Source organism: Schistocerca americana, chromosome 2, assembly GCF_021461395.2.
Source record: "Schistocerca americana isolate TAMUIC-IGC-003095 chromosome 2, iqSchAmer2.1, whole genome shotgun sequence".
In the NCBI taxonomy this organism is placed as follows: domain Eukaryota; kingdom Metazoa; phylum Arthropoda; class Insecta; order Orthoptera; family Acrididae; genus Schistocerca; species Schistocerca americana.
Genome location: NC_060120.1, coordinates 751,595,885 through 751,610,638, shown reverse-complemented (window position 1 = coordinate 751,610,638; position 14,754 = coordinate 751,595,885). Strand labels below are relative to the sequence as shown.

Genomic DNA, 14,754 nt, shown 5'->3' with positions numbered 1-14,754 from the left:
ACAATCCTTCTGTGGTCAGCTTCAAATGTCGGTTCTCAGTAGTGTTCCTCGAAAAGAGCATCGTCATCCTTCCAGGAATACCCATTTGAGCTAATTGGTGAGTGTAATCCGACTGCTGAGAAAGAAAAATTACTCGACATGCAAAGTGACTCTCATGATTAATTTCATTAATTAGCCTATCAATTTGATATCAGTGGCATGCCGCCTGGCGGGTGGAAGCGATAGCTAGGGCACCACGGAAATGATTCTTGACTTGTAACGCGAATTGGGCGTGTTTTTTCGTTGCGGCGATAGTTTTCAACGATATTTCAATATAATTAAAGGTTCCCCTGAGACATTTAAGTCTCTTTTTATTATCTACGATAATAATAAGAGACTTAAATTTCTCAGGGAAACATTTAATTATAAGAGCTATGAGAATACCAATGTACAAGGACGACCCATTACGTCCAATGCTGGTGTGCTTGCCAACATCGGAGAGCCCTGGCAGTAGTGACAATATGTAAGGGAAAAATGAATTGAAGGTTGTCTTGGAGAGGGCACTCAACTTAGGTAGTTCGTGCAGCAATGTTAATCATTGTGCTGTGGTAGTGTAATGGTTAGTATTTCTGCCTAGCAAGCAAGAAGACCAAGGTTCGGGTCCCGGCCGCAGAGCAAATTTTAATTCATTTTGTTTGCTTCGATTATTAACGTAGATATTTCAATATTTCACCTGTACAGGAAGAGACAACCATCGTAATAAAATCAGATGAGTTACCGAATTTATAAAGTGGTAGATAGTATAAACCTTGTATTTGTCACTTCTCTCTGCTGTTACCCTAAGAGACTTCATATGTAAGGAGACATTTGGTTACCTTAAAAGAGAGTTCGAAAGTTAGGAAGTGTCCTCTGACAGTGGTATATCTTAGCACTCTGTCATGAGCCAAAAATGAATTTAATACTCTAGTCCTGTGATGCATGATGCATGAGATAAGAAAAGATTTTTTTCCTTCCTGTTGAGCCCTGGAGGTGTAGGACATTCAGCAATTGGTGCGAGCACATACATCCCAATCTTGTTTCACTGACATGTTAAACACAAGTCTGCTCACCCCAGACAATGTCTTTGAACACTGGGCCACACCAGGTTGGCAGCGATTGTGCAGCACTTTGCAAACTTGCCAGTGATACTGTTCTGGAATGTAGCGTCACAGCCACATCACATTAAATTCCATCTGAGACCTCTGGAAATGATACTCGTATGAGTCGTAATCCCACGCATACTTCCTGAGGAAGACTACATAGAAAATGAGCGATATGCTACTTCACTGCTAACTCATCGCACTGATTAGGTCTTAGACTGCTAAAGTTCCTTGACAGACAATCTTCGACCACATTCTTCTTTCTTTGAATATGCCACACATCTGTTGTGAATTGATTTATATATTCAGTGTGGCTATACTGACACCATGACTTAAGCTCCGTGCATCATTGGAAAACACCAACCACAGGCTTGTAGTCTGTAAAGACTGTAAAATGTATCCCATCCATGGCTATGCAAAAGTGTCGGACTGCCCTGTATATTGCAAGCCGCTCATGTAGATGGTGCATCACTTTTGTTGTTGTTGTTGTTGCTGCAAGTTCTTAGAGAATAATGCAAGCAGCTGCCACTTCACACCTGATTTTTGTTTCAAGGCTGCGACTGCTGCTGTCTGCCTTACATCCACCATAACGGCTACAGGATTCCCTGCTTTTGGGTGTCCCAGCAACACTGTCCATGAAAAATGTTCCTTGAAATCCCCGAACGCTGTTTCGCCCTCAGACGCCCACAGAATCTTTTGGCTGGCTGTAGTATTTTACCGCTACGGACGCAGGTTCGAATCCTGCCTCGAGCATGGATGTGTGTGATGTCCTTAGGTTAGTTAGGCTGAAGTAGTTCTAAGTTCTAGGGGACTGATGACCTCAGAAGTTAAGTCCCCTAGTGCTCAGAACCATTTTTGTAGTATCTTTACCAGTGAGCAACACTGTGAGTGGTAGCCCAGGCAGATGTCTATAATAATTTAGCATGCCCAAACATCTGTGAATGGGAATAGGTATTTGCCGCACAGCTGCCTTCCGTTCAGGTAATAGTGCCAAACCTGCTATTGAAACTATCTCAGGAAACGAACTTCACTCTCCTCCCAAAACATTTTGCTTCATTAGTAGTATGCCATAACCTTGCAGTTGGTGGAAAAGCTGCTGCAGGTGTTCTGTATGCTGGCGTTTTGAAGTAGAGAATACTAAAATGTTATCCTTGTAATAAAGGACAAATGCCAACTCCCATAGTACTTTGTGCATAAATCTCTGCCATCTCTGTGAAGTGTTCCTGTGATCAAAACGAACGAAATTGTATTCGAAAAGCCAGAAAGGCATGATCACTGTTGCTTTTTAATATCTGCCAGGGCCATGGGAATTTCAGAACACGCTTTCACACATGGTATTCGAAAAGTCATAAAATGGTATTCGAAAATACAGAAAGGCATGGATCCTGCTGCTTTTTAATATCTGCCGGAGCCATAGGAATTTGAGAACACGCTTTCACACAATCTATCACACTAAATATTGTTGCAGCACTGATGGTATTGTTCGATTCCATCACGTTAGGAGTGGGGCACCGATCTGGAACTGTACATGTGTTGAGTGCTCTGTAATCGCCACACATTTTCCAGGAGTTTCCTTTCTTTGGAACCATGTGAATAGATGATGCACATTCACTATCATAACTAGTTGCAGGACCTGTTTTTAGCAGTAGATCGAATTTGGCCTGTGCTGTTAGCAGCTTCTTGGAGCCAAGCGTCGCAGCCGACAGGAGACAGATTTCCTTTGAGTTGACTATCGTGATTTTGTGTGCAATATTTGCATTTTCTAATGGCACTTGCAGGTTCCATAAGTGCTGGGAAGCTGTGCAGAATTTGTCAAATAGACCGTCTGCAGGTAGTACTGTAACATTGCCTACCATAACCAGACTGAAACGACGCACAGATTTCTTGGCGTATCCATGTGTGCCCCTTGTTGTTCCAGATAAAGAACCACAGCACTGAATATGGGCATAGTTCACGCACAAGAGGTACCAGACCTGTTTGTGCAGCAAGCCATAGGCATCTCGCGTTCTGTGAATTCCGACTTGGAAGTCTTTGTAGAAAACTCTCCTCCTTTACGAACTGGCATCTTTCTACAGTTTACTAAATCCGGCATGAGGCGATAATTGTGCAGAAAATCTGTACCTATGATAAGGCTAGGTACATCTGCAACTATGGTTCAGTTGTAATTCCAATCGTCTCTCTCCATACGTTAGAATTCTCGAAATGTTGGCTGCATTGAATACATCTTGTGTTGCTGCTCTTCTTATTTCTGTAACCTATGTTGGACAAACACTGATTTCCGAACCCGTGTATGCTTGAAGCATAACCGTGCACAAACGATCATTGGAAACTATTGCTTGAAGTCAACGTTGCATTTCTACTTACTCTTATATTATACCATTCGAGCCACCTATGGGGTTGCAGACATGTGTTTGCGCTCTTTAACGCCTGTTGTTGCAGTTTGGGTAAGTGCAAAGTTGAATGCACTGGCGAGCAAGGTACCCAAAAAGTTTTTGAAACCAACACCATTGCTCCACCGATGGTTGTGGTTCAGTATTCTTGCTCTTCTTCCAGCTGTGACTACATACCTATCGCTCCTCTCGCTTAACACTGATTGTTGCACATATAGAGGCCCACCCTAAACTGTTTGCGATGATGTCAGCCGTCTTCACTAAGTCCTATAACGGCGTATTTGTCTGTGCTGCTACAACAGTACGGATGTTGGGTGGATTGTTTAGGAAGAAGAACCAGCCTCGCCAAAGTGCGAAGGTCTGTGAGTATCTGTGACACGATCCTGTCCCCCATACAGTGTACTGCAAAAAAAATTGGAAAATGTAGCTCTGGTGACAAAGTATACCGCTGTGTGAGTGCCTCGTTATGCACAACGTAGTTCTGTTGTCCAAAGGCATCCTCTATCTCTTCTATAACTTCCAAGATCAAGTGTGCGACCATTATATTGAATGTATCACTGTTTGTGAACACTTTGCGTTGCTGAAAACTATACTCAGCCTTTGTGAACCAAAGCTTCGGTCTTGTGGTCCAAAATGATACAAGCTTAAAGTCCCCTCTTCAGAAGTTTGAACTTTACTCTCTTTAGTTTCTGTTTGTGGAAAATTAACCGGTAACGATGCTGGGTCTTGTTCCGTCTAAACTCTCGCCATCCATATTTCGCTTGGCGAATCAATTTCTTCTGACGCCATGTGTTTCTCTGTTTCTTCCTTTCTGGAGCAACCACTTTGGGAACTCGCCGTATGTGTATTTATTGCGGAAGAATACGAAGGGGTGCTTCCAATAACTGTTTATTTCTATCTCACGAAACACCCGTTACAAATAACAAATATAAGAGAATCAAGATGAGTTAACTATGCTGACAGCAGTGAAGATGATACTTTTACTCTCCTAAGAGAACACTATTCACCTCTTGTGGTGCTCCATCTGCTTAATGTCATCACACACATTGTATATACTTGTGTGTTTCAGATATACTGCACCAACAATCACACAATGGAATGAAAGATAACATGACTTGTTGTTGACAGATAGTGTAATAATTTTATTTAATTGTTACAATTTAAGAAGGAACATCCGTCTACTATTAACCTCACTTAAGATATTATTATTGTTGAAAAATGGTATCCTTCTCCAATCTATTGCACCATAGACAGAACTGTACACTATAAATGTGTTAAGAAATCATACATGTATGCTTGCACAAAATTATTACATGAGATGCCAAATAGAATAGAAAAATCATATCATTAGCACTTGTGATCTTAGCCATCTTTGATGATGATCAAACCTGCATATATTAAATGATTTTAATAAAACAACTGTATTGTATGTATAAGCATCCCTTGGTTTCCACTGGAAAACAATGTAAGCTATGATTATTGACAAAAACTAACAGTAGTTTCAATTGAAATAAAATGAAACATTATACTATGAGCATTTTCAAGACGATATTGTTGACTCTTTTTGATATATTTTCTCTTTTATAACAAAGCTATGGTGAGGAGCGCCTGCCTAAACATAAATGTATTGACATTGTGGGTGTCACCAACAGATGGCTGCACCAGGTTGTAGTTTATGTTATTCCATATTTTTGACATTTTGAAGCCTAAGTCATCTTCATAGCTAAATCAGTTATCTGCTTCTTGTTTGTTGATAGTGTTACGATTTTGAATGATAGTCTTTCGTATTTGGGAATGTAATATTTTATGCTTAATTTAACATTTCTTAATGTTTGCTATATGCTAGTGCAGATTTAGAATGTGTTCTGGACTAGGAGAAAGGGAAGTGTAAAGTAGTAAACTGTATACACTTATTTTAATTCCCTCTTGTTATTAACCACATATTAAGTAAATATATTGACATATAAGCATAAGAATCGCTGTGTCTCAGAAGACACTGCTACAGAAAACTCTTTTTTCAACTTAACATGATATTCTGATTGCACTCTTCTGGAGAATAAGTGCTTCTATTTTATCTGTATAGCTGCAAAAGACTATGGCATAGGACAGTATAGAGTGAAAGTATGTTGTAATTCCTTATGCATGCCAGCGTAATGAGAGAGACTTCTAAGCGCAAAGCAGACAGAATGAATCATTTAGAAAGTCCACAATCATTTTTAAAAATATTGTTAGTTATCTGTTTGGTGAAGGGTCAACTGGCGTTGTTTCCTCTATTAAAGAATTATAGACAGCTGCCTTCTTATCACAACCACTGTACTGCTTGCTCTCAACTTTCCACAGACATATATGACTGCTGTATATTTTGCAGAAACAGTTGCCACCAAAATCAAGTGCACACAGTGCACGCTGTTTTTGTACTCTGGAGCAGCTCAATTGACAGTTCCATTATTTCTTGGAATTTTAGTGTTATTCCTTAGTTGTTTGTATAGTGCATTGCTTTTGGTCTATGTTTGCCAATAAATTTTATTGCAACCATTATATGTGGAGAGTATTTTGAACACAACATATGAATAGTCAGGGTATCTATAATTTCAATAAATTCAGTAATGAACTATCTAAACCACTAACATTTATCAGCCATCAGGCATTTTGGAATTCAGTGCACAAATAGACAGGAAACAATAGACCAATCAAACATCTGACTAAGACGTTTTCTGCGCCAATTTTGCTCTGATGTTTTGTCCACAACTTATGATTTTTCCATGCATATACGGTAAGGTTAATGCCTACTGATCTGAGCAATTTTTCTCGAACTTTCAACGCCAACTTCCATATTTGCACACATCTCATAACTACGCAAATCTCTTGTCGACCTGCTATGAACTCTCTGCGCAAATGTGATGTACCTGTATGCAGACAGTTTTGCGGACAGTTCGTTGCATGCAGGCCAGTCTTTTAATGAAGACTGTTGATCCACACACAAGGAGGTGTAAAAAGTAAAGATTAAAACCCACATAAAGTGCTTAGTTGGCTAATGCCTGGATACATTAAACGTTTTCAGCCTTATGGAGAAAAACAGGAAGTTTATTAGAGATATATCATCAGTTCTGTGAAACAAAATATGTAAGCCATCATTCATGACGTTATTAATTAGTTAGTCAGTTACATATTCCATGACCTATTTTGCATAACGGATCATAATTATGTGGAATGACTCATTTTACAATCACATCGTAAATAATTTGTATATATGGTTTATTCTGAGCATTTCTTTTGTATGTACACACACACACACACACACACACACACATGTACACTTAACAGCAAAAAAAGTGGGTCACTGCCGAATACAACCAGCATAACCTTCCTCATGGGAAGAAGGATAATTGGCCCCCATTTTATCAATGGCAATCTAAATGGTGCAATGTATGCTGACTTCTTACGTAATGTTCTACTGATGTTACTACAAGATGTTTCACTGAATGATAGAATGGCGGTGTACTTCCAACATGATGGATGTCCATCACATAGCTCGCATGCAGTTGAAGTGGTATTGAATAGCATATTTCACGACAGGTGGATTGGTCATTGAAGCATCATACCATGGCCCGCACGTTCACTGGATCTGACGTCCCCGGATTTCTTTTTGTGGGGAAAGTTGAAGGATATTTGCTATCATGAAACACTGACAACGCCTGACAACAGTGCATTCTCAATACATGTGCTAACATTACGGAAGGTGCACTACTCGCTGTCAAGAAGAATGTCGTTAGACATATTACCAAATGCATTGAGGCTGACAGATATCATTTTGAGCATTTATTGCATGAATGTGGTATTTACAGGTAATCATGCTGTAACAGCATGCGTTCTCAGAAATGATAAGTTTACAAAGGTACATGTATCACATACGAACAACCGAAATAAAATGTTCCAATGTACCTATGTTCTGTATTTTAATTTAGAAAACCTACCTGTTAGCAACTGTTCGTCTAAAATTGTGAGCTATATGTTTATGACTATTCCAGCGCCATCTGTCACAAAGCAAAACAAGTGGCCCAAGTAAAATATTCATATTTCTTAATGTACTACACGAATATGTAATAAAAATGGGAGTTCCTATTTTAAAAAAACGCAATTGATATCCGTTTGACCTATGGCAGCCCCATATAGCAGGCCAACCATAGCGCCATCTGGTTTCCCCCTTCAAGCTAGACAAGTTTCGTTCTTTGTAGTTTTTTCATTTGACGCTTATTTCGTGAGGTATTTGGCCCAGTCATGATCAATGGACCACCCTAAACACACACACACACACACACACACACACACACACACACACACATATATATATATATATATATATATATATATATATATATATATATATATATGAAAGGAAAAAAGATATACAGATATAAGTAATTTCTACCCAACACCTTTTAGGTATTACAGTAACAGAAATTCTTCTATGGAGTAAAAGAAGTTATCAAGGAGAAAGTTTCTCAGTTTCTTTTTAAATCGTATCTTTCTGTCTGTCAGCCATTTTATATCACTGGGTAAGTGATCAAAATTTTTTGTTGCGACACTGTGCTCCGCTTTTTGTGCTAAAGACAAATGTAGTGTTGAGTTAGTAATATGATTTTTCCTTCTCATATTATTGTAATTATGTACATCTATGTTCCTTTTTAACTATGGTGATTCATTTACAACAAACTTCGTGAGAGAATAAATATACTGCGAAGCAGTAGTCAGAAATCCCAACTCCTTAAACAGATCTCTACAAGATGGTAATGGGTGACCGCCACATATTATTCTTATAGCACGTTTTTGTGCAATGAAAACTTTCTTTCTTGAAGATGAATTATCCCAGAACATTATTAGCCAAGATTTGCAATGATTCTAAATGAACTAAGTTGTTTTAGAAGTTCCAAAATGTGATTTTCCCAATGCAATTTCTCATCAATACAGATATCTAAGAAATTTGAAGTTTCCACCCCATTTATTGTGCCTTACCATATGTTACATTCATCATTGGTGTAATACCCCTAGATGAGCAGAACTAAATATGTAGTCTTTCGAAACTTGCGGATGAAATCATACACAGAAAACCAGTCAATGGTACTTTTAAGAACTTTGTTTATCAATTCTTCTGTTTTTGTATATATGCTTGGATTGATTACACTACTAGTGTCATCTGTAAAAAAAAACTGATTTTATGGGGTTATGGCACAGACACCAGTTGGGATTAACAGACCCTTATTAAGTGCCTAAAGCTTTATTGAGGATACTGACTTTCCTTTTATACTAGTATTTTAGTACAATTTGTCCATTCAGTTTTGTAATGAGATCTTCAGAGGTCCAAATTGAATGATTTAATGATAATTATCCTGACACTCCCTGTTGATGTTGCTCATTCATTTATTAATAAACTATTGGTACAGCAATTTGCTGTGGTTTTAGTGAATAATCTTACGATTGTTCCATGGTTTATAATGGACTTAGAGTAACAAACATGTTTCTTTTATGAAAATCGTGATGTTGATCTGTTCATTTTTGTAGGCCAGTGCTAATGGCCAAAAATTACTGCTGACACATCTACAAAATCTTCTTTACGTGAAAGCGTTAGTAAATTTATTTATGGCATTTAAGAAGGAAAAGTGTCTGCATTGAAAAATAATAATAAGGTTGCTGTACTCAGTGCCATTAATGATATCCACTATTGCTGGCCAGTATTGGCCTCCACCAATCACTGTGCTATTGGCTATGTGTATAGGGGTACTCGCATCTTCCATGGCCAGTAAAGGGAAACATGTTTAAGTTTTGTGGTCAGTGTGGTGGCTAGCAGCAGGTCACGTGACCTACCGGCGGCATTTATTGGATGGTTCTTAAGTGCAGAGGCCGCCAGTAGAGTTGATTCAGCTGTGGTGTGCGGAGCTGTGCCGTTGTTTTTGTGCCTAGATCAAGTGGCTGTTGTGACTTGCTGCCATGTTGTGAGTTGATAATGCTTGTTTGAAAGCAAAGGAAGATACCGGTACTAAGAAGAATGTTAAGTGGGTGCCAGATAATATTGAAACACTTTTATAAACTTTCCAAAACCACGAATTACTGCAAAATATACTCCATGAACATTACTGCAACAAAAGAAGAAGGGAAATTAGTATTTTGAAATTGAAGGAAGACCTTACAAGACATTGTTTAGTTGTTCCTGATTTTGCATTTTTGAGGGGTAGAATAAAAATAATCAAGACAACACACAGAAGAGAGTTACTGAAAGTTATCTTGTCAAAACAAGCAGAGCCGAGACTGAGGATGCTTATACGCCAAAGCTACCTTGGTTCAAAATCACTGGCATATTTCTAAACAGCATTTTTGTAACTCGAGACTCAATCAAATCTGGCAAGTTAACATATTCTATTCTAAGTACATGGCTTTAAAATAACTAAATATAAAAATAGCTAAAATTGGCTTTTAGGAATTTCAGTATTGTTAATATATAGAAATATTTAATTGTATTTTCCAATGGAAACAAAAACATTTCATGGCAAAATTTTTTAATAAACTGATAACGAATTTGTTTTTATTGATTATTTACAAAAAGTATTTACAAACTTCCATATCACTAGATTGAACTGTTAATCAGAAATTGTTAAAATTCCAATTTTACAAGAGTAAAAGAAATTGTTGTACAAAAGTAGGTAAAATCATAAGTTTGAATTACAAATCAAATTCCACCATATTTACATTCCAGTGGCCTTCATTTGCTAAGGAACTTGACCTTCTTTGTCGAAGTAAGCAGCCATATTATTTATAAATCAACCCAAATCGAGACAAGCAAAATAAATACTAAAATTTTGATAAACCCTCATACAAATGGTACAATAAATAAAATCTATGTTGACTTAAAATGGTTCTCACCTCCTTACTTACAGTTATAACAGTTTTAACCATTGCTTCATCAGAAGCCTCCTCAAAGTCATTATCACTGTCACATTCCACATTTTTCACCAAGTAACACTTAACACTGTATTCTATACCACCTCTAACGACACACTGGGGGACACAGGTCAGAAAATATTGGAAGCTGTTATTGGCCTCGTGTATAAGCTTACTAGCCGGTAAAACCGGCCAGAACTGGCTACCACTACTGACCCTGTGTTCAGCAATCTACAGCGCGGATACTTGCGTGTCGTACTATATCACGTTACATTACCTCGCGAAAAGGCTACAAACGGTATAAAGTAAACAGATGACCCAAAGCTTCTTTATATCCTGTTTTTAAAACTGAAAAAGCTATGCTTCTGTTATATGTTGAACAAGATGCTATCTCTGCTGAATAGACGTATAGGAAGTTGTTAATACTAAAACTTGAAATTCGCGGGGCAACAGGAGGAGTGTCTGAATCGTGTAGCACTTTGATTTGAGTAGTTTACGCTGAGTTGACACTTTGGATCTGTACTGATCACCAACAAGTAAATCATGCAATTGACTATAATGACACGATCTCCCTGTCATTCGTTACATCTAATCTCGCCCTATACAGGTGCGCTAGATTAGTTTCAGAGCTGTTCTCTTCCGTGTATCAGCAGTTCTTATCCAAGATGAGTCTTTAAAGAGGTTATCGGTGAAACAGATATTCAATGAGTTGTCTATGTTAAGCAAGTGCAGACGATGCTGAGTAATCGAAATATGACAGGAGAGCTTTTAGGTGTCAGTGGCCCATAAATTTTAAGTGAAGGTATTTTTTAGAGGTTAGAGATTTTACTAGTATTTTGTATTTACTACCATATGCTCGGTTGATAGACTGACGCGAGGCTTATGTCATCGCTAATCATAAACTAACCTTGTGCTAGTTGTATACACGGTAGCATTGGGAAGTGGTACGATTTTATTTGGAGTCCAGTAAAACTTGAGTTACATGAATGTGTTATACACTGTGTGGTACAATATTCTGTAGATGCAGAGTAAGCGTAGCTACAGTGAGTGCACCTTGCTGGAAGTTATGTTTATGAAGTAAGAAGCGCATAATCTGGTTTTGGCCTGTGTGTCCCGTCGTTGTTATTCCGTTTATGCTATGTTGTGATTTGCACAGAGCTTCAACAACAAAATTTGTGTTAGCACCACTTAACAGAAACGCTGTTTATAGGCATACTGCTGAAAACTATGGACAAAAAGTTTTGTTGTTGCTGTTTGTAATATGAAAACAAGTTGTTGCCAGTTACTAGGGGAACAAGCACAACGTCAATACGTTATTTTATAATAATACTATCCCCCTAAAAAAAAAAAAAAAAAAAAAAAAAAAAAAAATATATATATATATATATATATATATATATATATATATATATATATATATATATAATAGAGGAGGGGCGGGGTAAAGGATCTCATCCGTTCTCTACATACCCGGCCAAATTTACCACTCGCTTCTGCATATATTTTAAAAAGTCGCTACTATGACCCCTTGTTCATTACTCTCCTAATCTATTTTAAAGTCGATACTTACTTTCTCAATAAGTATGTTTTACAACCTATGATATCACTTGATAGTGAATGTGAATGTGGTACACAGTTTCGTATATCATTCATGATTTCCTGTACAATATATCAAGGCAAACATCGAGACATGGAAAAGACTGAAAAGGATATGTTGAAAAAATCCACTTAGTGTAGGCTCTGCTGACCACTATGTAATTGCATTAGTTAATGCTAAAATAAACATTAGATAAACCAAACTGCACCAAAGAAGAACTTAAGTGAATATTCAATTCAATTTATTAGCGTCCTTGTAGTACATCATCAAAATGACATAGGACTTGTCAATAAACATTACAATTTAAAATACATGTACATGAAAATTTATAATTGAATTTACTTGTCACTTAGACATTACAATTTTAATAGAACTGTAAGAACATTAACATAAAAATATACAAGTAGGATAACAACGTACAAAAAGAAAGCTAGTGATTCTCACATCAAAGATTATTTCCATTCTTACATTAACACTGTTTCACACTTTCATAGAAACAGCAAGTATTTAAATGTGAGCAATTACACATATTTATTATGTCAGGGAAATATTAACTGCGCTTTTATTGTCAACGATTCATAAACTCAATACTGTAAAAACTATTGCTCAATAACATGTTTTTTAATTCTCTTTTAAATATGTGCAGTTTTGGAATTATTTTTAGTTCTTTGGGGAGAGCACTGTAGAGGATTTTGGGTTGGTATAGTACACTTTTGTGGTACATAGCTGTTTTATGAATTTCTCTGTGGAAATCATTCCTATTCCTTGTTTCGTAGTTGTGAAATTCTCTGTTAAATGTAGAAAATTCATTGTGTTCTTTTAAGAAAAATATGCTTTCATACATGTATAAGGATGGTAGTGTCATGATTTTTAATTCTTTGAAAGCATGCCTACAGGAGTCTCTATAACCTATACCGTTTATTATTCTGACTGCCTTCTTTTGTAGTCTAAATGAATGTTTTGTTAGACTGATGTTCCACCAAAACTGTACACCATATCTTAATAAACTGTGCATGAATGATAAACACACACATAACACTGTTTTAATATTACATGAGCTTTTAAGCATTCTAAGTTTATAACATGTTTGACTTAATTTTTTGTTCAATGATATTACATGCTTTTCCCATCGTAAGTGTTCATCAAACCATACTCCCAAGAATTTAGTATATGATGCTTGTTCAGTCTTACACTTGCCTAGTTCTTCTGTAAGGTTAGTTTTTATTTTATTTGTAATATGTCTGAAGTTGATCCACATTGTTTTTTTGGCATTCACAAGGAGTCTGTTTTCATTAAACCATGTGTCTGCTTCGTCTGTTGCTAATGTGACTTTTTCCTGTAAGTCAGCTTTACTATTTGCTTTAACAAACAAACTTGTATCATCAGCAAACCGTACTGCCTCTGCTTCAGATAGTTGACTTGGTAGTCATTGATAAATATTAAAAACAGTAATGGCCCTAATACAGATCCCTGGGGTACTCCATACAAAACCCTCGAATCTTGATGAATATGTCCTATCTGCATGGCTTATCTCCACCTTCTGATACCTGTCCGACAGATATGATTCAAACCATTTGTGGGCAACTCCTCATATCCCATAGGCATATAACTTCCTAAGCAGTAACTTATAGTCGATGACATCAAAGACTTTGATGAGTCTAAAAACAATCCACAATTTAATTCCTTTCTATTTATGGAATTTAGAACAAGTTGCAAAAAATTGAAGATAGCTGTTTCAGTTGATTTATTTTTACAGAAACCATTTTGCGCATTAACCGATATTCTATTCTTAATAAGAAATTTGTATAGTCTCTGATACATTATCCTTTCTATTATTTTTGAGAAACCTGACAACATTGATAAAGGCCTAAAGTTACTAACATCATATTTATCACCGTTCTTGTAAAGTGGCTTTATAGTTGACATTTTAAGTTTGATGGAAACACCCCTGTCTTAAAAGATTCATTTATAATTTCAGTGAGATGTGAGGCTATGTTCCTTGCGCTTTGCTTAATGACTTTGTCAGGAATCCCATCACACCCACATGACATTTTATTTTTAACTTATTTATAGCATTTAGTACCTCTGATTCCAGTTACTGGATAAAGGAACATTGTCATGTCATTCATGGGATTTTTACCTTGCTGTTGGAATTGCATTTAGTTTTAATTAAATTTATGGCTATATTTGTGAAATGTTCGTTAAATATGTTGGCAATCTGAAGTGGGTCCTTAACAGTTTTACCCCCACTTTTAGTGACAAAGCTGTTATCTTTTCTTTTGTGTCTACCTATATTTTTATTTATTACCTCCGAAGTTGACTTCATTTTGTTGTTACCTTTCTCAATATATGAATCAGTATCAAGCTTCTTAGCTGCAATTATTACTTTCTTTTACAGGCTTCTATAACATTTCACATGTGCCTTCAGTGCTACATTCTTCTTGGCTGATTTATTTAACTTGCTGAGAGTGTCTGATGACTTTCTAATCCCCTGTGTAACCCATGTTTTGGTTTTGTGTTTAGTTTTGACTCTTTTTTTTATAGGAAAGGCAACATCAAAGCACTGTTTGTAGCTTTCAAGGAATGAGTCAAACTTTGTGTTGACATCACCACTATTTCAGTGAATTCAGTTGCCAAATTCTACTTATGAAGCTACAAGATAGTTGCAGCAGGTTTTTGTTGTTCGGTCTCTCTCTCTCTCTCTCTCTCTCTCTCT

At 36.9% G+C, this 14,754-nt stretch overlaps 1 protein-coding gene across 5 annotated transcripts in view; it reads left to right on the top strand.

Moving 5' to 3' along the window:
* The first annotated feature begins 10,914 nt into the window (after window positions 1–10,914).
* Window positions 10,915–14,754, top strand: part of LOC124594964 (endonuclease/exonuclease/phosphatase family domain-containing protein 1-like) — a 125,597-nt gene continuing 121,757 nt past the window's right edge. For 2 of the 5 annotated variants that reach the window (XM_047133485.1, XM_047133482.1), the window contains exon 1: window positions 10,939–11,243. The gene's annotated coding sequence lies outside the window, so the exon portion shown is untranslated. Of the gene's footprint in view, window positions 11,485–14,754 lie in introns of all 5 variants that reach the window. The other 3 variants (XM_047133484.1, XM_047133483.1, XM_047133481.1) reach the window with 3 other exon arrangements.